Source organism: Hemiscyllium ocellatum, chromosome 5, assembly GCF_020745735.1.
Source record: "Hemiscyllium ocellatum isolate sHemOce1 chromosome 5, sHemOce1.pat.X.cur, whole genome shotgun sequence".
Classification (NCBI taxonomy): domain Eukaryota; kingdom Metazoa; phylum Chordata; class Chondrichthyes; order Orectolobiformes; family Hemiscylliidae; genus Hemiscyllium; species Hemiscyllium ocellatum.
Window position 1 is genome coordinate 77,661,514 of NC_083405.1, and position 23,882 is coordinate 77,685,395.

Below are 23,882 nucleotides of genomic sequence, written 5' to 3' on the forward strand. Positions count from 1 at the left end.
TCTATTTAGTCAGTTAGAATATCAACAAGCAGGCAGATAAGTTATAAAGTACATTTGCTCTCTTCACTCCCCTGCACTCCTTGGCCTGCACTATCCTTCACTCCACTACTGGACAGGAAGTGCACATTTGAATTCAAGGCTAAATGCACTTCAGTTATTAAAATCTTCATGATCACTGATTGTATATCACTGTCCACTTCTAGATTCTCAGCTGCATATTGACTGTTAATTGGGATCTTCTGTCAACTGATCAGGATCAACAGGCAAGAGTCCTAATTCCCTGCAGTGAACATGGTGATTGCTTGTCTTCCAGTTTAAAGCCTGTCCTTTGAATCCATGATGGCCCTTTTGCCTGGTTTTATTGGCATCACAAATACTTCAATGCCCTTCCAGTCATAACCCAGGGAAAATGAGGCAAGAGTTTAGAAGCTGTGCTTTCCAAATCATTTTTCTACAGCTGTGATGGGCTTGCACTTAACTTAGACATAGACTGAGCTTTCTTGTGACATACTTTTTAGTTAAAAATATCTGTCCTAATATTTACATAAGTTATACTGAGAACTGAATGGGGCAAAGGAATGCAAGAAGAATGTAATGTACAAAAAAAATTGTATAACTGGAATTGCAATGTGTACACAACAATTGATTCTGAAGAGAGGCTACATTTTGAAAATATACGATATTTCTAGCTTCAAAATAATGCAGTTTTATAAAATCACGAGGAGCCTGGATAGGGTAAATAGACAAGGTCTTTTCCTTGGGATGGGGGAAGTCCAGAACTAGAGGGCATAGGTTTAAGGTGAGAGGGGAAAGATTTAAAAGGGATCTAAGGGGAAACTTTTTCACACTCAGGGTGGTGCATGTATAGAATGAGCTGCAGGAGGAAGTGGTAGAGACTGGAACAATTGCAACATGTAAAAGGCATCTGAATAGGAAGGGTTTCGAGGGATATGGGCTAAGTGCTGGCAGATGGGACCAGATTGAGTTGGGATAATGGTTGGCATGGACAGGTTGGACCGAAAGGTCTGCCTCCATGCTGTATATCTCCATGACTCTGTGTCAAGATGTACTGGAGGCTCAGAGTAGATTGACAAGTATGTGTCCATAATATAAAGTTTTGATGGGAATTCTAAAAATTAGACCATATTAATTAACTGGAATTGAAAGATGGAATGATCCAGTGTATAAGGTATATTAATTGTCAAAGCAGAGCTGGAGCATAGGCTCTAAAATTAGGAAGCCTTAAACCGAATTTGGCATTAGAAATAAAATCATTTCTTTCCATTCAGCACCACCATCCTGCCACTACATTTCCTCATAGTATATAATGGGGGGGGGGGGTGAAATAGACACCAGGTTAAACATTGAAACTATAAACAAGAGTGGACTATTTGGCCTTTTGAACCTGCCCCATTCAATATGATCACAGCTAATCATCCAGCTCAGTACTCTGTTCCTGCTTTCGCTTGATACTCTTTAGCCCTAAGGACTATACTTCTCTTTGAAAACATGTTCTGGTCACAATCCCTTCTTGTGGCAGAGAATTGCATAGGTTCATTGCTGTCTGGGTGAAGAAATTTATCCTCATCTCAGTCCTTAGACTATGATCCCCGGTTCGGGATTTTCAGGTCATCAAGAACGTACTTTCTGTGTTATATGTTAATATGTTTACTAGTTTAATAGTTAATGTGTCAATTTATAGCTTTGAAATGGATTAGAAAGAGGGAATTTTCACATTTGTTATCCTAAGACATTTTGTAAGAAATTAGGTACTTTTGAAATGTGATGTGCAGAAAGGCCACAATCATTTTTCACCTTGCATGGAGTTAATGAGCAGTAACCTTTTTTGGTACCATTCGTTCGGGAATAAATTATGAGCAAGGATTCTGGGAGAACTCGACAATGTTTCTTTAAGCGGGAATATTTGATTTCTTCCTTAGAGACAAATAGACACACTTTGTTTAATATCTTTAGTCAGATTGCTGCCTCTGTAATGCTCTAATCAATCAGCTCAGCTTGTATGTTGGAGCATTGGAATGGAGCTTGAATATACTGATGTTTGTCTCAGGAGTGAGGGTGCTCCTTTTGAACTGTTTTGGATTGTTTGTCTGGGTCTGAAGTTAAGGATTATTGAATGCAGTGTGGAATAACAATGACTACTGGTTTGCTGAAGATCTCAAGCCATCGGATACCAAGGGACATAACTGATTTAGGATGTGTTAGAATGATCAGTAAAATCTGAATTTTTACATAACTTTTTAGAAAGTATCAGGGAGAAATCCTTACGTCAAGTGTCTTTTGATATAACCTATTGGTTCATATATGATTTAATATGAATCATCTGAACAGAGAAGTTGAGATGAATGAGTGAACACATTTGTATGATTATACAGAATTTCTTTCCATCAAAATTAATTGTTGAATTATCTGACTGGATCAAAGTCCTTACTTTTGATTTAGAAAGAAACCTTGAAAGAAAGAAGACTGACATTTAATTAGCACCTTATCAGATCCTCAGGACATAACAAAATGCTTCAGGCCAAATAAATAATTTTGAGTTCAGTCACTTTTGCACAGTTGAAATTTGGCTTTCTTTTATTATTTGAAAATATATGTACAATCCATAAAATGTCCGCTATGTTTTAAGGGAAGGAAGTCAGATTCAAGAATAGAGTTTGTTGTTTGAGGATGTAAATGCTTTCATGGAGACATTAATGAATTTGCCAAAATGTTAATTTACTCTTGGCAGTTGACTTTAGGTCCCAATTAGCATTTCTGAACTGGGCTTGAACCACATTGCTGTACTGCAGCTGTCTCTAGCCTCTATGACAGGGGAGGACAACTGGTGATTTTCAAGCCAAACGTTATACTTCTGTGTCGAGTTTGTTTAGCTGGCCTGCCCACACAGTCCTGATTTGAGCAATATAGAATAACAGGGCCCTGTCAGCCACAGCAAAACACCCACCTTTTCTCCCATCTTGTTTTGACTGACCTGAATATTTTGAACATACTAATATACATGAACTATTTAATGTTACATGTAATGCTGAAGTATGTTTCTTAACTATATTTCATAATAGTAACAGAAACACTTGAATATTTGGATTTCACTTTCCCAAAAAGCAGAACTGTTCTGAATGTAAACATATATTTTGAAACTAGATTTTATATAAACTGTTTGATTGCCCCTGGAAAGGCCTGTGAAATCGTTATATACCTGCTGGTTCCTATGAGGTCAGCATATAAACTTTATGCTGTAGGCTATTTTAAATAATTGCAATGTGCAGCTGGTGTTTAGTGCTCAGTTGAGTGGCTGGGCACTTGAACAGGGGATAGAAAATCATGAGGTAACGTTGGCCATCACTACTTAAAGCATTGCTGCAACTCTTGAAGATGAGGTGCATTCCAACTGGAACGATTGCTGGATGTCATTTCACAATATATTTTGAACTGGAAAGTTCAGGAGCAAAAATTTAAAGATGATCTGATTTGGCACTGGGGAGCACCATACAGAAGAAGAAAATGTGGAAGTTTTTAAAAGCATGCAGGAAATTCTCAGACAAATTGTGGGACTAGTAACTCTGCTGGTCAGCACTAGGACTCTCGCCTTGAAGATATGGGTATAGTGCAGCAACACGTACAGAAAATTCAAGGTTTCACTTTCGTAGTCAAGATCAGTGAGTGCACCATTAATTGTAACGTCCTATCAACCGCCCCACTTGTTTGTGTGTTGCTCATTATATCATAGCCCCATGGCTTACCCATCAGCAATCTCTGTCATTTATGACTCATGTCTAATATTCATAGCTTGACTTCACACTTGCACACTTAATGCAGCTGACTCCTTCACACTCAGAGCCATCTTACACCCTCCCACTCTCAACACCTCTTGAACTTTAGGACAACTGATCTTAACACCCCAGAAGATGTTTCCTTCATGGTTTGCTCACTAATGTTTGTTTCTTTCTTACCCTGCTTGCAGTTTCACCAGTCTCAAGCTGTTTCTCTCTGTTTCATTCTGATTCTATTAGCAGTAAATGCAATGTGACAATGTAAAGCAGCTTGAAGAATCTGCCACCTGAATAGAGATTGGAATCCATCCTCTCCATTTCTTATCAGGATACCGAGCATGATGCTTAAGAATCTGCTAAGTATAGTCATTCAAAGCTGGAGGCTGAGGGAGTGGAATACCTTTTGAGTGCAATGCACCACCAATTGATACATGGCAGCCATAAGATAATATCCTGCATGGTGGGAAGTCTGCTATTCTAATGGACTAGAATACTTACTCCAACAGCTTCTTTCTGGCGAAAGAGAATTAAATGTATTCACACTTGTTGGAAAACTAGAGCCTCAATGAGCTTCCTTATTTCACTGAAATGTTGCTCATTTCCCTGTTGCAACATCCTAAAAGAGTCCAGCAGATAAAATTTCATGGTCACAGTCATATTCAGAGCCAGTGCTGATGTCCTACTGCTCTGAAACTGCACATCTGGCTGCAGCATGTGACTGATTTCCTTGAGGGTACCCATACTGAAATATTAAACATCTGAGGTGGTTGCTCGATTTAGTAAGTAGAAGTGTGGGCAGAAATGATTTCCTGCTGAGCTCCTTTTCTCCCATCCCCTCCCTTTTTTTTAACAGTCTGTACAGCTCTGAGAAGTCTCAGTTTTACTTCCTCTAATTCTCTATCTCTAGCGTGATGCAAGCTGCAGCAACCATATCCAGTAATTTGTTCAGAATTCTTGAAGTCCAGGCAAAGTTGTACAGCACACACCATTACCACTTCCTGTGGATGTTATCAACATTAAACAAATATAGAAACCACAACTGCTTCTACAATCACAGTAAGAGTCAGTAGAAATCAACCAAAACCAACCTGAAAGGAGTTGATGATCCATCACAGTAGCACTGGTTGAAATTCCTTTTTGCTGCTGATTGGATTTTGAGCTGTATGTTTTTGGGATGGCTTTAACTGGAGTTTTGAATTCCAAAATGAAAATACTGTCATCAAATCAATGCTATACACATTTAGGCATCACAATCAGCCTACATTTGCAAGCATCTATTGGGTATTTTCTCTGTATGTGCTAATGTCCACACCGGATTAGCATCTTAGTATGAGGTATGTGGGATTTTGATGAAGGGTCACTTACCTGAAATCTGAACTCTGCTCCTTTCTCAACAGGTGCCAACTGACCTTTTTGAGTGTTTCCAGTATTTTGTATGTTTAATTTAAAATTACTAATACCCATTTTTTTTTCTCTCTCAGTATGTGAAAGAGTCCAGATAGTCTGGATTTCAGCTACAGTATATTTTAAACTGTTAATTTGTTATAAAAGTTGTAAACTTGGAAAAAAATAGAAGATTAGAGCATGTTTAAGTACAATTTGAACTGCATTATAATGCTGTAAATTAAATTGTTTGAACATTAATGGTATTCATTTCCAGTATAACAAAATAAATATCACTTTTCACAAAGCTTTACTACAACAAAATGGAGTTTGGTTTGAGAATGATTTTGTTTTTAAAAAACTTCATTCATGGGATAGAGGCATTGGTGGCTGGCTAGCATTCATTACCAATCTCTTGAGAACGTGGTGGAAAGCGGCCTTTGTGGATTGGTACATTCCATTTAGTGTAAGTACAACTAAAAAGCTAATGGAAAGTGGATTACAGGATTTTAAACTTGCAACACTACCGGAATGGTAACATATTTCCAAATCAAGATGAGTAGCCTAGAAGGGGATTTGCAGATGGTGGTGTTCCAGTATGTCTGTTGTTCTTGTCCTTCTGTGTAGTAGCGGTTTGTAGATTTGGAAGGTTATAGGATCCTAGGTGAGTTGACGCAATGCATCTTGTAGATGGTACATACTTCTGTGACTGAATGTTAGCTATGGAGAGTGTGGGTGTTTGTGGATGTTGTGCTAATCAAATGGGTGATGCCAAGCTTCCTTAATATTGTTGGAATTGTACTCAATGGGAAGCATTCCATCATGCATCTGACTTGTGCCTTGGATGGGCGTTGGAGAATCAGGATGTGAGTTACTGTAGGAATCCCAGCTGTGACCTATTTTTGTAGCCATGACATTTGTATGGCTAGTTCATTTCAATGATGGATGGTATACCCAACCAAAGAAAAGGACATTAATAGTGAGGAATTAGATAATGATAACACATTGAATGTCAAGAGGCACTGGTTAGACTGTCTTGTTTGGAGATGTTCATTGCTAGTTACTTGTGTGGCATGAATGTTTTGATTAGATTAGATTCCCTACAGTATGGAAACAGGCCCTTCGGCCCAACAAGTCCACGCTGATCCTCCGAAGAGTAACCCACCCAAACCCATTGCATTACCCTATAGTTACCTCTGACTTGGTAACTTAACATAGTTAATTCACCTGACCTGCACAGCTTTGGAAACCCACACAGACAAGGGGAGAATGTGCAAACTCCACACAGGCAGTTGCCCCAGGTGGGAATTGAACCCAGGTGCCTGGCGTTGTGAGGCAGCAGTGCTAAGCATTGAGCCACTGCACTGCCCAATGTCCCCTCACTTGCCCTTTGGAGTTCAAATCTTTTGTCCATGTTTGGACCAAGGATGTAATGAGGTCAGAAGCTTAGTGGCCCTGGTAGAACCCAAACTGAGCATCAATGACCAAACTATTACTAAGTAAATGGTACTTGATAGTACTGTTGATCATCCATTCTATTGTTTTACTGATGATCGAGAGTAGACTGATAGTGCAGTAATGACTGAGTTGAATTTGTTCTACTTTTTGTATGTAAGATGTACCCGGGCAATTTTTCAATTTTTCACATTGTCAGGTAGATACTAGTGTTGACGTTGTACTGGAGCAGCTAAGCTCTGAGTCTTCAAGTGCTGAGCATAAGTCTTCAGTTCTGTTGCCAGATTGTTATCTAGCTGCATAACCATTGCAGTATCCATTGTCTTCAGCCGTTTCTTTGATACTCTGTGGAGTGAATTGAATTGGCTGGAGACTGATGTTTGTGATATTGGGGATCTCCAGATATTTAAGGAATGTTGCTACATGCAAGTTTTAATTCTAGTTCAAGTGAATAATTTTCCAGATTTGAAAGTTGATCAGATTTCAAGTTGGCAAACGTGAGGACTGCAGATGATGGAGATTAGAGTTGAGAGCGTGGTGCTGGAAAATCACAGCAAGTCAGGCAGCATCCGAGGAGCAGGAGAATTGACAATTCGGGCAAAAGCCCTTCATCAGGAATCGTCATTCTTGATGATGAAGGGCTTTCGCCCGAAACGTCGATTCTCCTGCTCCTTGGATGCTGCTTGGCCTGTTGTGCTTTTCCAACCCACACTCTCTACTCAGGTTTCAAGTTCTGGATTTATATACTTTATTATATATATCATTAAGGGTTTATGTTTATTTTGACATTCAGGATGGTATAGTATTTATTAATAATGTATTTTGAAGTCTACAGAACATGAAATAATAGTGTTATGAAACTGGCAGCAACAGCTGTGCATCATCTAGAATAAACAAATTGGCATCACATGAATATGTGATGTTAATAAAGATATTGGCATAATTCACTTTTGAATTATAGATTACATTATGTGGACCGTTGTAGCAAATGCACGTGCTTCGTGGAATGGCACTGCCTTTTTCATTTGATTTTTTTTTCTATTTAAACAAACACCACCTCAAGCAAAGAAAACAAAATCATTCAAACAAGTGTCAGTTTGGCTCATTTGATAGTTTTCTTGCTCTGAATGAGAAGGCTATTAAATTCTACTCCAGAACTACAAGACACAAGATTACTATTGGTTCTGTTATAACATAGAAGTTCCATTCTTGTGCATTCTTGTGTTATAATCACACAATAGCAGCACCATTTAAACTAACAAGACTGAAATTGCATCATAAACAATACAGGCTTTTAAAGTTCGTGTTTTAGAAACAGAGTCCACAATTCGTCAATCATGTTATAGCGATTTGGCGTTAACGAAACACGTGTTTTGCAGAACATCCTCTATTTTATTCCTTAATACAGTACTGAATAAATATTGGATTGCCATTCTTAGATTGGTTGTTGTGAATACAACTTCCAGCTGGCACCAATTCATTGTGATTAGGAATGGGAACTGGCTGATTTTCTGATCCTATTCTTGGAACCCTAAGGACAACTGTGTGGCTTCAAATATTGATTAAACTAAGTTCAGCTAGCTGGAAACAAAGGAAGATTCAAGTTTGCGGTAATATTGTGGATAATTGTTTTAGTTAAGCTGCCCACAGTTTCATTACTTTATAATAAACATTGGTATATTGTCTACTACACCAAAATTTCTGGAAACTGGTAATGTGAAAGTATCGTAACTTCATGGTTGTGAGGTCATATTGTAGGAATTTAATAAATTGAGATTGACATATCTAGTAGCTTAGGAGCTGGCTGGCGATTTCATTATCATTCCAAATTTAGCCCAGGACAAAAATGCTTGCGACTTTCCCATGAAAACATCAATTAAGGACCTTAAGTGACAACTAATTGTCCCTTAAGGGCCTAATCTTAACAATGGCAAACAGGGAACTCATCATGTGGGGAGGCTGATAGGCATACTTTGCTAGAGATTTCAATCTTTTGAGACTCTAGAAAATCAGGTCTGCGGGTAGGTTAGGTCTCCCATCAGATTTGCTGGTGCCAGAATTCAAGATTCTACCATCCTCATTAAATTCCTCACAATGTCTCTGAACCAGTCAAACAAGTCACTCACGTACTGTTTTCAATTTTTAAATACAACGAGTACAGCAGTATTGAAGTAAGACCCGGACTTCTGTGACCAATTTGCAATACTTGATTATGTCGCCATGTAGCATTATCAACACCCTGATGTTGAACTTTTGAAAACATCCCAGTGACATGCTGAGCCATTGGGAAATTCCAAATTTTTAATGTTTTCTTGTAGTTTTAGTTTTTCTGTCTGTTCCAGTTCATTTCGACTTTATTTCTGCAGGAGAACAATCTTTCTCTTGGCTACCCAGCATTTGATTTGAAATTTGGAACAAATTTAGAAAACTAGGTTTTCATTTTGAAAGTTCAAACTTGAAACAAATACTGAGATTAAGCCACTCCATCCCCAGAGTCTCTAATATTATACAATTCGATTTGATTTTTAACTTAACCTTGTTTACTTGTGTTTTTTTTAAAACTCCACGTCCTTTGATTTTTGTCATTCTTCACATGACAAGGATCCATTAATCTTAGACTTCAAACTCTGAACTGATTTACTACATACGATGTTTATGGGAGTGAATTTGAGATTTTCACTAACTTTTACATATGTAATAGTTTTCTTGACTTCAGTCCTAAACTTTATGGTCATGGCTTCTTTATAAAGATTCCCTAGCTCCTGAACAAAGAGGGCAATGGCAGGTCAGTTAGTAACCTCGATGAGGGAAATAAAATCTGACTTTTGCACCTAAGTTTTGAAAGGCAAAATAAGAATCTTGTGAGTGAGTGGCGAGACATCCAGTTGCATGCATTAACATTTCACATAGTTTATATGCAGTTGTTATTTCCCCACGAGGTAGAAATTACATGGCAACAATTGGTGATATGAAAGTTAGAGTGGGTACCTTGCAGCTCCAGATGACTGCATCTTCCTCCAGGCTCCTTATTGGCCATCAGTCACCAACTTCCCAGTGGATGCTCCATGGTTAGCAACTACCTACACCCCATCTACGGAGATTGCCCTTGGACATGCACCAGCTTTACCATAGTCTCAGACTCACACGGAACCAAGTTATCCTCTCAGTGCTACACTTTGTAGTGTGCTGCAACTTTGTATTACAATGCGACTGCCAGGCTTTTTGCATGCAGAGACAGGCACTATCTCTTAGTTTGCAGCAGAGTGTATCATGGCTCCTCACTTTCACTCCCAGCACTCACTTATTCTGTGTCTGCTTGGATGGTAACAACATATCCCCCTTGCCTTGTCAACTTGTCAATCATGTTATCGTTCAGAACTTACAGGCTCACCATACCTGTATCTTGTTTTCCTTTTGGAAGAATGACAGGGAAGAAGTCCTGAAGAAGGGCTTATGCCTGAAATGTCGATTCTCCTGCCCGTTGGATGCTGCCTGACCTGCTGCGCTTTTCCAGCAACACATTTTTCAGCTCTGATCTCCAGCATCTGCAGACCTCACTTTTTTTCCTCTTGGTGTGAGCAAAGAACCAGGCAGCAATCAGTTAAGGGGATAGACATGCTGCTTTATGGCACCATGCTACATCAATGCCACACCTGAAGCATGTGCCAGCAAATTGCACAGCAAATGTATCGTATGTGCTTTAACCAAATAGTTATGTCTGAAAGTCTAAGGAAAATAGTCCTCCGTCAAGTCAATGGAGGTTGCATCGAAGACCATAAGATATAAGAGCACAGTTGGCTCATTGAGTCTGCTCCACCATTCGATCTCCACCATTTGATCATGGCAGATAAATTTCTCAACTCCATTTTCTTGCCTTCTCCCCCCTAACCCCGGATCCATTTACTCACCAAGAGCCTTAAATACTCTCAATGAGTTCGTTTCCACAGCCTCCTGCAACAATGCATTCCATAAATTAACCACCGAAAGAAATGTCTCTTTATCCCAGTTCTAGAAGGTTGTCCCTTCAGTCTGAGGCTGTGCCCTTAGTCCCAGTCTCTCCTACTAATGGAAACATTTTCCCTATATCCACTCTGTCCAGGTCTCTCAGTATTCTGTAAGTTTCCATGAGGTTTCCCCCAATCCTTTTAGATACCACTGAGTACAGGCCCAGAGTCCTCAAAGTGACAAGCCCTTGTTCCCAGGATCATTCTTATGGAAGTTCTCTAGACCACTTCCGAGGCCAGCATATTCTTCCTAAGATACAAGGTCCAAAGCTCTCATAATATTCCACATGCAGTTTGACCAGAGCCTTATACAGCCTCGGTAGTGTATCTCTGCTCTGGTAGATATTCCAAAAAATCCTTTTCTTGGAATCTGATACCAACCTGGTTTTCCAAATATACAGTCCATTTGTATATTGAAGTCCGCAATGTTTATTCTAATAATGCATTTTTATATGCCTTTTCTATCTCCCGAATTATTTTCTTACCCACATCCTGACGACTGATAGGGGACCTATACACTTCTCCCATCAAGATATTTTGTCCTTTGTGGTTCCTCAACTCCACCCACACAGACTGTGCACCTTGTGGCTCTATATCACTTCTTGCTGTTGATTTAATTTTGCTTCTTAAGTAAGAAGGCAACCCTGCCTCCTCTGCCAATGTACTTATCCTTTCAAAGGACATGTATCCATGAATATTTAGTTCCCAGCTCTGAACCACTTACAGCTATGTTTCTCTGATCCCCACATATTGTACCTGCCAGATTAAATCGTTGCTACAAGCACATTTACCTTGTTTCATATATTGCGCTCATTTAAGTACAACACCCTTAGTCCTGCATTGAATGCCCTCAAAAGTACTGACATTGTAAATTAAGGGCACCACGTGATATCAGTTCAGGTGCTCGGACACCGTCAGTTGGGCATTTGGGGCAGTCAGTGTCAGAGCTCCTTCACATTACAATATGTGGAATAGACCATGATCAGTCCTGCAAGTCCAGTGCAACTAGGCAGGGAATTAATGGTAAGTCCAACGGGAACTGCATATAGATCTTTCAGGGACCTGGTTGCTTATCCATTAGAGCTGTCCTTCTAAATTGGTCAGGAGTTGGGCCATAGTCAGCCCTGAACATTGACTAACTATTATGCGACACTGTATGTTAGGAAAAAGTGGCATTCGCTACAAAAGGTTCTAAGATGCTATGATACTTTACAATGGGTAGCCTGTGAATTTTGATATTGCAGTGGCAGTCCACCAATGGTGAGTACTTTCGCTGCTGACAAGCACACGGTAGTGTGAGAATGATTCCATAGAGGTGTGGTGCATATTTCAGGTAAGCAGTATAGAATTGCGTGAGATAACTCTCTAGAGCTTAGTTAAACATTCCATGAAACTCTTATAAATTGACATTTACCTGATCTTTGATAAAATTCAGCCTCATGTTTCTTCCTTAACAAATTCCATTATAGTTTTTTTTCCCCCTCAGATCACTTTTCAACTTCAGAAACAAGAATTATAACTCACATTTCTGTGTAATTTAACACTTTAATCCCTGGTGTAATTGTAATGGTGATACCAGTACATCTTTCTCAAGACGCAGTTCTCCGGATGGGACTTGATCAAGACTTTGTACGTCTTAAACATAATTTCTTTTCTTTTATACTTCAGTCACCTTGAGGTAAAGGTGTTGTCAATGTTGATAGACCTTTAAGCCATTGAATAAAATAAGCAAATTTAGTACAGTGCTTGAAGGAATAAATTTGCATTTCTTTTCCTTTGCGAAGTGCTTAATTTGAATTGTAATATATCTTGTTCAATAAACAAATGACGACATGACTCCAGGTGCCTTGCAACAACAGCAACGTACGAATAGGTCATGCTCCAATTTTCATTGACTCTTGTGAGCTTTCCTTGCTGTTATTCTGTGAACAGACTACATTGGAACTCGCACAGCATACTTCAACATGACATCAATATGTTGAGTTAGTCAGCCTAGTCTTGGGCTTTAATTTTCTAGTGAATCATGAGCTTGTTTAAAAAAAAACCCACAAAATATCCCTTTTAATTCTGGAAATGCGTTACTTCCATTCTTTGCTGTAATGATTAGTTTTCACTGCATTCATCAGGTGGATTTTACAGTGACTAGTGTTACTACTCACCATCTGTTCCTAACATTTATTCACACAAACCACACTATAAACAGCAGGTTATGTTCTTTCACAAATCAAGCTTTCACGAAGTCTTATTTAACACATTTGAATATTATATTAATAAAGTTACTTACACACACACACACTAATTGCATTGATTATTACACGACTTACACAGTATTTAACCTCATAGATACCCTTCCTTTAGAATTATTCTCAATCATGTTAATATTATAGGTAGTTTTTGTTGATGTAAAAATCTGTTTTTATTTGGAGTTAATCTTTCATTTTTTTTGCATCAAAATGGGGAAAAATTTATTGTCCAAAATGGAATTACTTTAGAGAAAAATATAATGGAAATAAATTGTAAAATAGTATTCTTTGTGAAGCAATGCCTTTGAATTATTCTGAAACTGCAAGTGGTTCCCCAAATCCAACATCAGATTTGAATGTATATTAAAATGCTGTATTAAGTGCATGGGTGTGATTAGATATGAGTTTTCTTTATCACAAACGTATTTTAGCAGTAAAGTATATCAATAATGGTTGTCATGGACTCTGTGCTGCCAAATGTTGACTGCTAAAATGATAATCTAAAGTAGTTCATTACCAAGGTCTTGTGGAGCACACCTATTTAAATCTTGCTGAAGTAGAGGATATTTGAAATGATAGTTTAATTTTGAGGCACTTAATGAATTGTATTTTGTGGTCATTATATGTTGATTGACCATCCTGACGATAACATGGCTGTAATTAGCGTAAAGGGCTTTCAGATAGGTTGCATCTTGTACATTTTCTGATAGGGCCGTTTATTATTTACAGTGTGAAACATCTTAAAACATATACATTGTAATACCCATTTTTATTATTTGGCACTTACAAGACACTTAAGTCAGAATATATTTTATCAAATGTCTATTAAATTTTGTCACAGTGTCTCTTTGGATTGTAACAATGGGCTGAATTTTCTCATATTTTGGTTAAGTTTTGGAGAGCTTCACTAAGGATTACCCTCCATGAACCCTGGTGATTGTTCTCTCAAATTTCTCTGCTGTTTGTCTCATTAATTATGCATTCCACCTCCTTAGTGCTACTTTTAAGCAGTCTTGCAGTCATCAGAAGCAAAAGTTCTTGCTTGTGTTAGGACCTTGTGGCATTAATGCCATGGACAACACATTTAATTCCCAGCCACTCTCTATTAAACCCATGCTGCAAGCCAGAAACTGCTCTTCGTGTATTGTACAATTCAAAATTACAAACCAAGAGAGACAGGCTAGCACCCCACTCCTCAGACAAGAGATCCTAGTGGATGGGTGGTGTAAAGGAGGATCATCTTCTTCGTACTCTGTATCCACTGACCCTGCCAGCCATGTCAGTGTGGTGCTGGCGATCTAGAAGAACGTGTAGTAATACCACAAGAAAGATGAGTATCAGCAACTCCTCTTGGTTGCCTCATGCTCTAGCTCCATTGTTGCAACGGACTCCTACCACCGCTCATGCTTTATCACGCTCAATATTGCATCCAGCACCTTCCATCAGTGGCTTTCATCCATCCATCCCTCAAGACTACTCCCCCTTCCTGTCTTCCACTCATTTACTAGGGAGATTGCATTGTTTATTTCCTGTGTGATCATAGTTTTCATTGTCTAAGGTCAACTCCCCTTCGATATTCAACATATTGTTTGATTGAAGGATAAGCACATTTGCCACGTCAGTTGCTAGCACATGCTGTCGGTGTGAATTATAGAGACATAGAGATGTACATACAGAAACAGATCGTTCAGTCCAACTTGTCCATGCTGACCAGATATCCTAAATTAATCTAGTCCAGTCTGCTTGCACTTGGCCCATTTCCCTCTCAACCCTTCTGATTCATATACTCATCCAAATGCCTTTTAAATGTTTGTAATTTTACCAGCCTCCATCACTTCCTCTGGAAGCTCATTCCATACACGTACTACCCTTTGTGTGAAAATTTGCCCCTTAGGTCCCTTTTAAATCTTTCCCCTCTCACCTTAACCCTACGTCCTCTTGTTTTGGACTCCCCCACCCCAGAGAAAAGACTTTGTCCATTTACCCTATCCATCCACCTCATAATTTTATAAACCTCTCTAAGGTCACCCCTCAACCTCTGACGCACCAGGGAAAACAGCCTTGGCCTATTCAACCTGCTGTACACCAACATTATCTGCCCCCATGCTGGTTCAGTGATGTCAAGCATGACAAGCTGCTTGGCTTTCTGTTTGGGCTAAATGACAAGACACAGCAATGATGGTGTGAGCATTCAAACAAGGGTAAAGTTAGTGAGCAGTAAGGGAGCAAGCTAACAGCCGTGAGATGTACCTTGTTCGTATGTTGAAATGTGTGCCTGTTGCTGCATACAAAGTGGTCTAATTTTAACAAAGAGCAGCATTAACTGTTGAACTGTAGTGTAAATTTATCTGAGATGTGGCTATGATGATTTGCTGAGGCTAATGGTTTGTTGATATGACTTCAATGGATGGAATGTGCAGGCAGTCAATTCCCATAGAATGTGTCCTGAGGTTTTGGGGAATGCCAGCCAACATGGAGATGTGGAACAGATGCTAGCGAGCTGCAACTACCAGGTAACCACTCTGATTTGCACATTGGGAATTGATGCTGTCTAGTTTCTCACCTATACCTGGGGTAATAGCAATCTGTATATAAATGAAGTGAGATTAAGTAAGAATGATATATTAATGTTCACAAGTGGGGCCCTTGTTGCTTACTCGTGAGATTGCCTCCCCCTGTTTTTGAGTTTAGCTATTATGACTGTCTCAGAATATAGCATTAGAAAACATCAATTCAAAATTAATCTTGAAACAAAATAGAGCACATTATGAAAGTAAATAATGCAATTTAGATAAACTTGACTTAAAAGAGCAAATGTAAAAGATTTTTCACTGAACTTCAAAGTTTATTTTCAGCATTTAGATTTGAATGAGATGGTTTACTTGCTTCCTGAAGCGGTATCCTATCACCAGTCAAGCAATTATTACACAAGCCCTTTGTCCTGATCTCCAAATGGATTTTCAACCTCTTAATGAGGAATTGCAACCATATCAGGCCTCCACTAGCTTCTGATATCTGTCTACTAGCTCACCCAACAAGGGAGGGGCAGTGTAAGTGCATATGGAGCAATGTTGTTGAATGATATCAGTATTAGTTGAATAACTAGTAATGTGTACAAGATATTACATTTGAGCTTGAGGCTTGCAGCAGTGTTAAGTGTGCGAAGGTGAGGTAAACTTATGAATGTAAAGTATGAGTTGTGTTTGATAAAGATTTTTGTGGTGTAGTGAAATGTGTAATATGTGAGGCTGGTGGTTCAGTTGTAGGCATGTGCCACTTAAAGATGAGTTCACTGCTCGTCAAACTTTGAACTGCGACACAATTCCTTGGAATGACATTGCTTACATTGACAGTGTTGGCTGTCCACTCCCTTGTCTTCTGAGAGTTTAGCTGGACAGCCTCCTGATGTTCTGAAGATGGAGGACTTATCTCGCACTGTTTCTCTCATGTGATGGGGAATCTTAGAGCAAAGGTATTGCCCTTGAATCATTTATTGTAAGTTCTTTCTATGTGGAGTCTCTGGCACAACCACTTGCAGGACCTTTTGTGGCTCGAATTCACCTCCTTTTTAATAGGTGCAAGCAAGCATTTAGTGTTTTGGGTGTGGCATGAGCTTGGGCTCGTTGCAGAGACATGCATTCACTCAAAATCATGTCTAATACTGGGAAATATGCTACTTTCATTTATATTGGCAAGCAATATAAAGTTCCTGAGCTTTACAATCTCAGTATCTTTTTGGGGGATTTTAGAATTTAAGCGCCCTTTACTCCAGACTTAAATTGAGCCTTCACTCAAGATATTTTTTAAAGCTAGTGCACCCAAAATAAACAAAAAAGGAAAAACAATTGAAAAAAGAAAAGATGTTGTATATTCATAAAATCTCAAATCATTCATAGACTATATGTTTTGTTATATGGTGGCTGTTTCGAAGACAAACCTATTAGCTAAGGTCTCATAGAAGTAGTGAGATAAGTGATCACCTAATCTATTCCAGTGACGCTGTCCTGGACTTCAGGGATATTCCCTTGCTCTTGTTCAAAAAGTCCACATGACCTGTTTTATATATAGAGATTGTGGTGCTGGAAAAGGGCAGCAGGTCAGGCACCATCCAAGAAGCAGAAGAATTGATGTTTCGGGCAAACTGTCAAATCTTCTGCTTCTTGGATGCTGCCTGACCTGCTGTGCTTTTCCAGCACCACACTTTATGACTCTGATCTCCAGCATCTGCAGTCCTCATTTCTCCTATTTTGTATATAGGCACACAGGCCCTAGGATTAACATTTAATCCAAAAGTCATTATGGCTAACAGGGCAGCACTCCCACAGTACTGAACTGAAGTATCATACCAGGTTATTAGCTCAACTGGTGTGTTAGGATTTGACCATCACAACATCTGGCATTAGAAGCAAAATGCTAATTTAAGATACTGAGTTAAGATGGCACTAAGTCTAGGTTAAAATGGGATATGGTAAAATAAATTTACTGGTGTGGTGGAAGATGTTCCTTGAGATTGAGACTAAAGTGGAAGGTACTGACAAATTAAATAGAGCACTGCTTTGTAGCTGGCAGTGTTGATACGAGAGCACATGTTACTACCACCCAATTGTATCTTCACCTTGGAGAACATGTAGTTCACTTTCAAGTTAAAGGGAAACAAGTACTGAACTGATGTAAACAAAATACCCTTGAGAAAGGGTGGATAATATAAGTAAAAAGAATAACTTTTCCGTGTCTGCCACACTTGAGTTCCTCTGTTCACCTTCATTCTTAGAGTAATAAAATCTGTGTTCCATAGTTTACTGTTGCATAATTGCCCTTCTCTGGTGTAGAATTAAAGCTGCACTAATTGGAATTATTCCCAAAACAAACCTATTTCAGTGTTGGCTCTCAAATCTATTCAGTTTTGCTGTTGTTTCTCTTTTGTCATGAAACAGTATGATGTTGAAGGACAAGCACTTACATTGAAAGTCCTCACACTATTGTCTTTCTACACATTTTTGTATGTTGTATATTATGTAAAGCACCCACTCTGTACCCTTTGCAGGAACCAGTCATTGCCAAAAGGCTGTGCACAAACTGCATTAGTATATAGATTACATAGAGATTGTATATTTTAGGTTTTCATAGCTGTGCGAGTTCTTTTAGTATGTAAATTAAATGCCTGATTTTTCTAAATCAAAACCCAAAGAACTGCAGGTGCTGGAAATCAGCTAGAGAGTGGTGAATCTATGGAATTCGTAGCCTCAGAAAGCCAAGTCATTGAGTATATTTAAGACTGAGATAGATAGGTTATTTAGTATCAAGGGTTACTGGGAGGAAGCATGAAAATGGACTTGAGAAACTTACCAGCCACGATTGAATGGCTGAATAGACTCAAGGAGCTGAATGGCCTAATTTCTGTTTTATGGTCATGGTCTTATCAGAAACATAGACAGAACAATTGCTGGAATAACTCACCAGGTCTGGCAATAACTGTGGCAAGAAGGCAGAGTTTACATTTTGGGATCAGTGACCCTCTTTCAGAACTGATTGTAACTGGGAAGACATTGATATATTTGTTAAAAATAGGGTGGAGGCAGGGGGGAGGAATAAGCAATAAGTGGAGGTGGAGGTGGAGCCCAGAGAGACAGGCAGACAAAGGAATGGGTAATGATCAGCCTGGGAGCATCAATAGCTGCTAATGGGGACCAATGAGTTGTGTGATGGTAGCCCATGTGATGACAGAGTCTGGTTGTGGGGTGTAGGAGAAGATGCTCAGGTCCTTTAAACTATTGAGCCCTGAAGGGTGCAGGGGTATTCCCGCCCATTCCTTCCCTTCCAGTTATGCCTGTCTCTTTGTGGGGCACGTGGAACATTCCTTGTTCCAGTCCTACTCTGATTCCTTCCCACAACACACATATTCTCCAGTGCAGTTTCCCCCTGTCATCTGGAATGGAATTATCAATTCCACGTCCAATTTCCACGCTGCTCTCGCCTTCACCTGGTCCTTTTCTGATTCTTCCCCTCCCTTCCTTGACATCTGTTTCCATTTCTAGGTTGCTGGCCATTAATATCCAATTCAAGCCCACCAACTCCCACAGTTACTTTGACTATACATCCTCACACCCGGCTTTCCATAAGGACTCTATTCCATTCTCCCAACTTCTTTGTATCTAATCCAATGATGCCAACTTCTACAATGGGGCCTCTGAAAAGTCCAACTTGTTCCTCAACTGAGGATTCCCCACCTTTGTACATTTTTAGCCCTCACTCCTTCTCTCAGCAATAGGGTCCTCACTTACCACCCCACCAACATGGGGATAGTGAGGACTGCAGATGCTGGAGAAATCAGAGTCGATAAAGTGTGGAAAAGGCACAGCAGGTTAGGCAACATCTGAGGAGCAAGAGAGTTGATGTTTCTGCCTTTCATCAAGACTGGGGATGGGAAGGGGGCTGAGAAGTAAATAGAGGAGGAGGGTAATGTTGGAGGAAAAATAGTTGGGACAATGATAGATGGACGAAGGTAGGAGGTGATTGTGAAAGGTCGGTGGGAAATGTGGAGCAGATAGATGGGAAGGTAGATGGACAGGTAAATCAGGTCAAGAGAATGGAGCTGAGTCAGAGGGTTGGATCTGGGACAGGGTGGGTGAATTAAATGTTGAGGCCGTGTGGTTGTTGGCTCCTGAGGTGGAAGATCCTCGAGGTGTTCCTCCTCCAGTTTGTGGGTGGTCTTGGTTAGGTGGTGGAGGATGCCCCATGGGAAGAGTGGAAGGGGGACTTGAAATGGATGGCCACAGGAAGCTGGAGATGGTTGGTGCGTATGGATCAGACATATTCCCTAAACCATTTCAAGTTTGCGTGCAGTCTCTCCAATGTAGAGGAGACTACAGCGAGAGCAACAGATACAGTAAATGAAGATCGAGAATATGCAAGTAAACCTCTGCCAGATTTGGAATGATCCTTTTGGGCCTTGAACAGACGTGAGGGGGAGGTGTGGGCACAAGTCTTGAGTCAAGAGAAATAAACATATTTAAATCAAGAATTTATTCTCTGGCACAATGCCTGCACTTAGTTAAATGTGGATCCACTTTTGAGCATAAGCCCCTTACTCATTCTTGTCTGTTGAGCTTTATAATATTAATCGAATGGTGTCTATGGAGTTCTGTGGAATGTACAAGGACACAAACTGTTCACTGCATGGGAAATGACATCTATTTATTTTGTGACTTGTGTGAATACTGTACTACAGAGCTCACTGTCAAAGTATTCTATTCTGTTGCTATTTAATGGTAAAAAATAAAAGCAGCTATTTGTTATATTTTTATTCTGGTCGATATTTTACATGTCTAATATAATATGAACAAAAACAGTATTCTTTGTTTGAGTGGGTTGTGCACCAGTGGTAATGTTTGTTCTCAATGTGTAACTCTAGATATACACAGTGCGTGCTGCTGGAGTAGGTTGCTGAATGCAGTGTCAAAAGTGGGTCCAGATCATATTAATACCCAGTCTTTAGGTTGTCTTCAAAATATTTGTTCAACTATTAGAAAGTTGAGGAGCTCTTTTTCTGATCATACAGTGTTCTTTCTATTGAAATGAAAGGGAAAAATAACCGCAAGTTCCTTTGTAATTGGCATGTTTATGAAATAAAGGTGGTACTTCTGAAAAACCAGCTGTCTCCAGCTGTGTTGGGTTTTATTGGATTTCTGAAAACCAATATCAGGCAATGTTTATTCAAATACGAACTCTTGAATCCAATGAATAATGGACATGGGTAATTCAGCTGAAAGATTGCAAAGCACTTTAGGTTTACCCTCATACTACTCTGATGTTAATTCACTTCTCACATATTGGATTCAATGCTCTAATGTGCCTCACCCAAATTTCCTAAATCAGTGCAAACTGTTTAAAATCAAAACATCAGTCAACAAATGTCCACTTTCAGGCAACACCAACTTTTGAGTAACCAGATTTGAGAGAGTATACCTATATTTAAGATTCTTCAACATTATTCACTTGAAATAATGTATTGGGCCACCAACCTTGATTGATTGATTGTTTTTTTTAATTTAAAGAAGTAATTACCTGTATTTGAGATTGAGCAACCTCCAATTTTGAATGCTAAGTTTTTTTATGAAAACAGTGGTCAGCATGGCTTCGTGAAGGGAAAATCGTGCCTGATAAATTGAATACATTTCATTCTGAGGAGGTAACAAACAGACTAGATAAAGGGAACCAGTAGGTGTAACATATTTCAATTTCCAAAAGGCATTTAATGAGCTATTATAGGTAAGACTACTTAATTAGTTAAGAGTCCACACTGATAGGTGTAATATATTAGCATAGATTAGCTTGCTCGTAGAAGGCAGAAAGCTAGGATAAAGGGAGCAGTTTCACTAAAGCAACCTGTAAGAATGGAGTACCACAGGGATTAATGCTGGGGCCACAATAATTTACAATGTATAATTAATGACTTGGATGACAAAAGTGAGTATACTATCTCCACGTTAGCAGATGGTTTGCAGAGGGATAGTGTCAGGTTAAGTGAGTGGGCAAAAATGTGGCAGATGGAGTATAATGTGCGAAAATGTGACGTTATCCATGTTGGCAGCAAGAATTGAAGAACTGAATACTCTTAAGTGGGGATTCACGGCACAGTGGCTCAGTGACTAGCACTGCTGCCTCACAGTGCCAGAGACCTGGGTTCAATTCTACCCTCGGGCGACTGTGTGGAGTTTGCACATTCTTCCTCTGTCGGCATAGGTTTTCTCCCACAATCCAAAAGATGTGTAGGTTAGGGGGACTGGCCATGGTAACTGTGAGGTTATGGGGATAAGGTGGTTCTGGGTGGATTAGCCATGGGGTTACAGGAATAAGGTGGGTCCGGGTGGAGTGCTCTTCGCAGGGTCAGTGTGGATTCAATGGGCTGAACAGCCTGCTTGGGGCAGCATGGTGGCTCAGTGGTTAGCACTGCTACCTCACAGCACTAGGGACCCGGGTTCAATTCCCACCTCAGGTGACTATCTGTGTGTAGTTTGCACATTCACCCTGTGTCTGCGTGGGTTTCCTCCCACACTCCAAAGATGTGCAGATTAGGTGAACTGACCATGCTAAATTGCTCATAGAGTTAGATACATTAGTCAGAGGTAAATGTAGGGGAATAGGTCTGGGTGGGTTGCTCTTCGGAGGGTCGGTGTGGACTTGTTGGGCTGAAGGGCCTGTTTCCATACTGTAGGTAATCTAATCTAATGTATTTTATCTAAATCTGCCACACAGAGGGATGGGGGCATGCTTGTGCATGAATCAGAAGCAACCAGCATCTAAATTCTGCAGGTCATAGAGAAGGCAAATGGATTACTGGCCTTGATTTCAAAGGGAATGGAGTATAAAAATACAGAGGCCTTGCTGAAAACATAAAGGTATTAGTCAGACCACACCAGCAAAACTGTGAACAGTTTTGATTGTCTTATCTAAGGAGAGATATACTCACATTGAATCAATTCAGAGAACATACATTTGGTTGATCTGGATCTGGAAGGATTTTCTTTGTGAGGAGAGATTGAGTAGATTGGGCTCGTCATCATTGAAGTTTAGAAGAGTGATTATTAAAATATCCCAGATTCTTAGGGGACTTGACATGCAGAATGGTTGTTTCCTCGGGAGGCACAATTTGAGAATAAGGGATCACTCAGTTAGGACAGAGATAAGAAATAATTCTTCACCGCAGAGGGCTGTCAGGGCTGGGCCATTGAGTATGTTCAATGCTAAGACTGACAAACTTTTAATCAGATTGGGAATCAAAGGTTATGGGTAAAAGGCTGTGAAGTGGAGTTGAGGATTATCAGATTCTGGATCAGTGGTGCTGGAAGAGCACAGCAATTCAGGCAGCATCCAACGAGCAGCGAAATCGACGTTTCGGGCAAAAGCCCTTCATCAGGAATAAAGGCAGTGAGCCTGAAGCGTGGATTAGATTACTAAGACTACTTACAGTGTGGAAACAGGCCCTTCGGCCCAACAAGTCCACACCGACCCGCCGAAGCGCAACCCACCCATACCCCTATATTTATCCATTACCTAACACTACAGGCAATTTAGCATGGCCAATTCACCTGACCCGCACATCTTTGGATTGTGGGAGGAAACCAGAGCACCCGGAGGAAACCCACGCAGTCACGGGGAGAATGTGCAAACTCCACACAGTCAGTCGCCTGAGTCGGGAATTGAACCCAGGTCTCTGGCGCTGTGAGGCAGCAGTGCTAACCACTGTGCCACCGGAGAGATAAGCTAGAGGAGGGTGGGGGTGGGAAGAAAGTAGCATAGAGTACAATAGGTGAGTGAGGGAGGGGATGAAGGTGGTAGGTCAGGGAGGAGAGGGTGGAGTGGATAGGTGGAAAAGGAGGTAGGCAGGTCATGACATGGTTGAAGAGCTTCAGGCAGAGGAAATGACCTGGGAGTTGCAGTGGGAGACGGACTCCCTGAGATTCTTGTAGAGAGAGGAGGAAAACTTATTCAAGGCAGGCATCCTTGCAAGAGGATTCGCAGTAGGGTTAAAAACAATGACTGCAGATGCTGGAAACCAGATTCTGGTTTAGTGGTGCTGGAGAGCACAGCAGTTCAGGCAGCATCCAAGGTGCAGTGAAATCGATGTTTCGGGCAAAAGCCCACCACCTTGAGGATTATCAGGTCAGCTATGTTATCATTGAATGGCAGAGCATGTTCCATGGGCTGAATGGCTTATTTCTGTTTCTTATGACATTATGGTAATATTTCCTTTATTTGTTTTTCTATGTGGCCTTTTGGATTTTCCTTTAGGGAAGGAGATCATGCAACTACTACCAGACTTTCACTTATGCTGCTCTGACTGTTTATTGCTAAAGCTCCTAGTGATCGGCATTTCTGCCTTTTCCTCAATGTTGTGAATTATTCATCTTCCACTTTTAAATGCCCACAATGATCCTATTGAGATCACAGGTTGAATTGTGGCAAATGAGAGTTAGCCTACATCTCATCATTCTCAACGTGCAGAG

The 23,882-nt window shown here is 40.1% G+C and overlaps 1 protein-coding gene across 1 annotated transcript in view; it reads left to right on the forward strand.

Annotated features, from left to right (window-relative positions):
* LOC132815750 (inactive phospholipase C-like protein 2) overlaps positions 1-23,882 on the forward strand; it is a 278,675-nt gene that overhangs the window by 130,869 nt on the left and 123,924 nt on the right. The gene's annotated exons all lie outside the window — the stretch shown is intronic.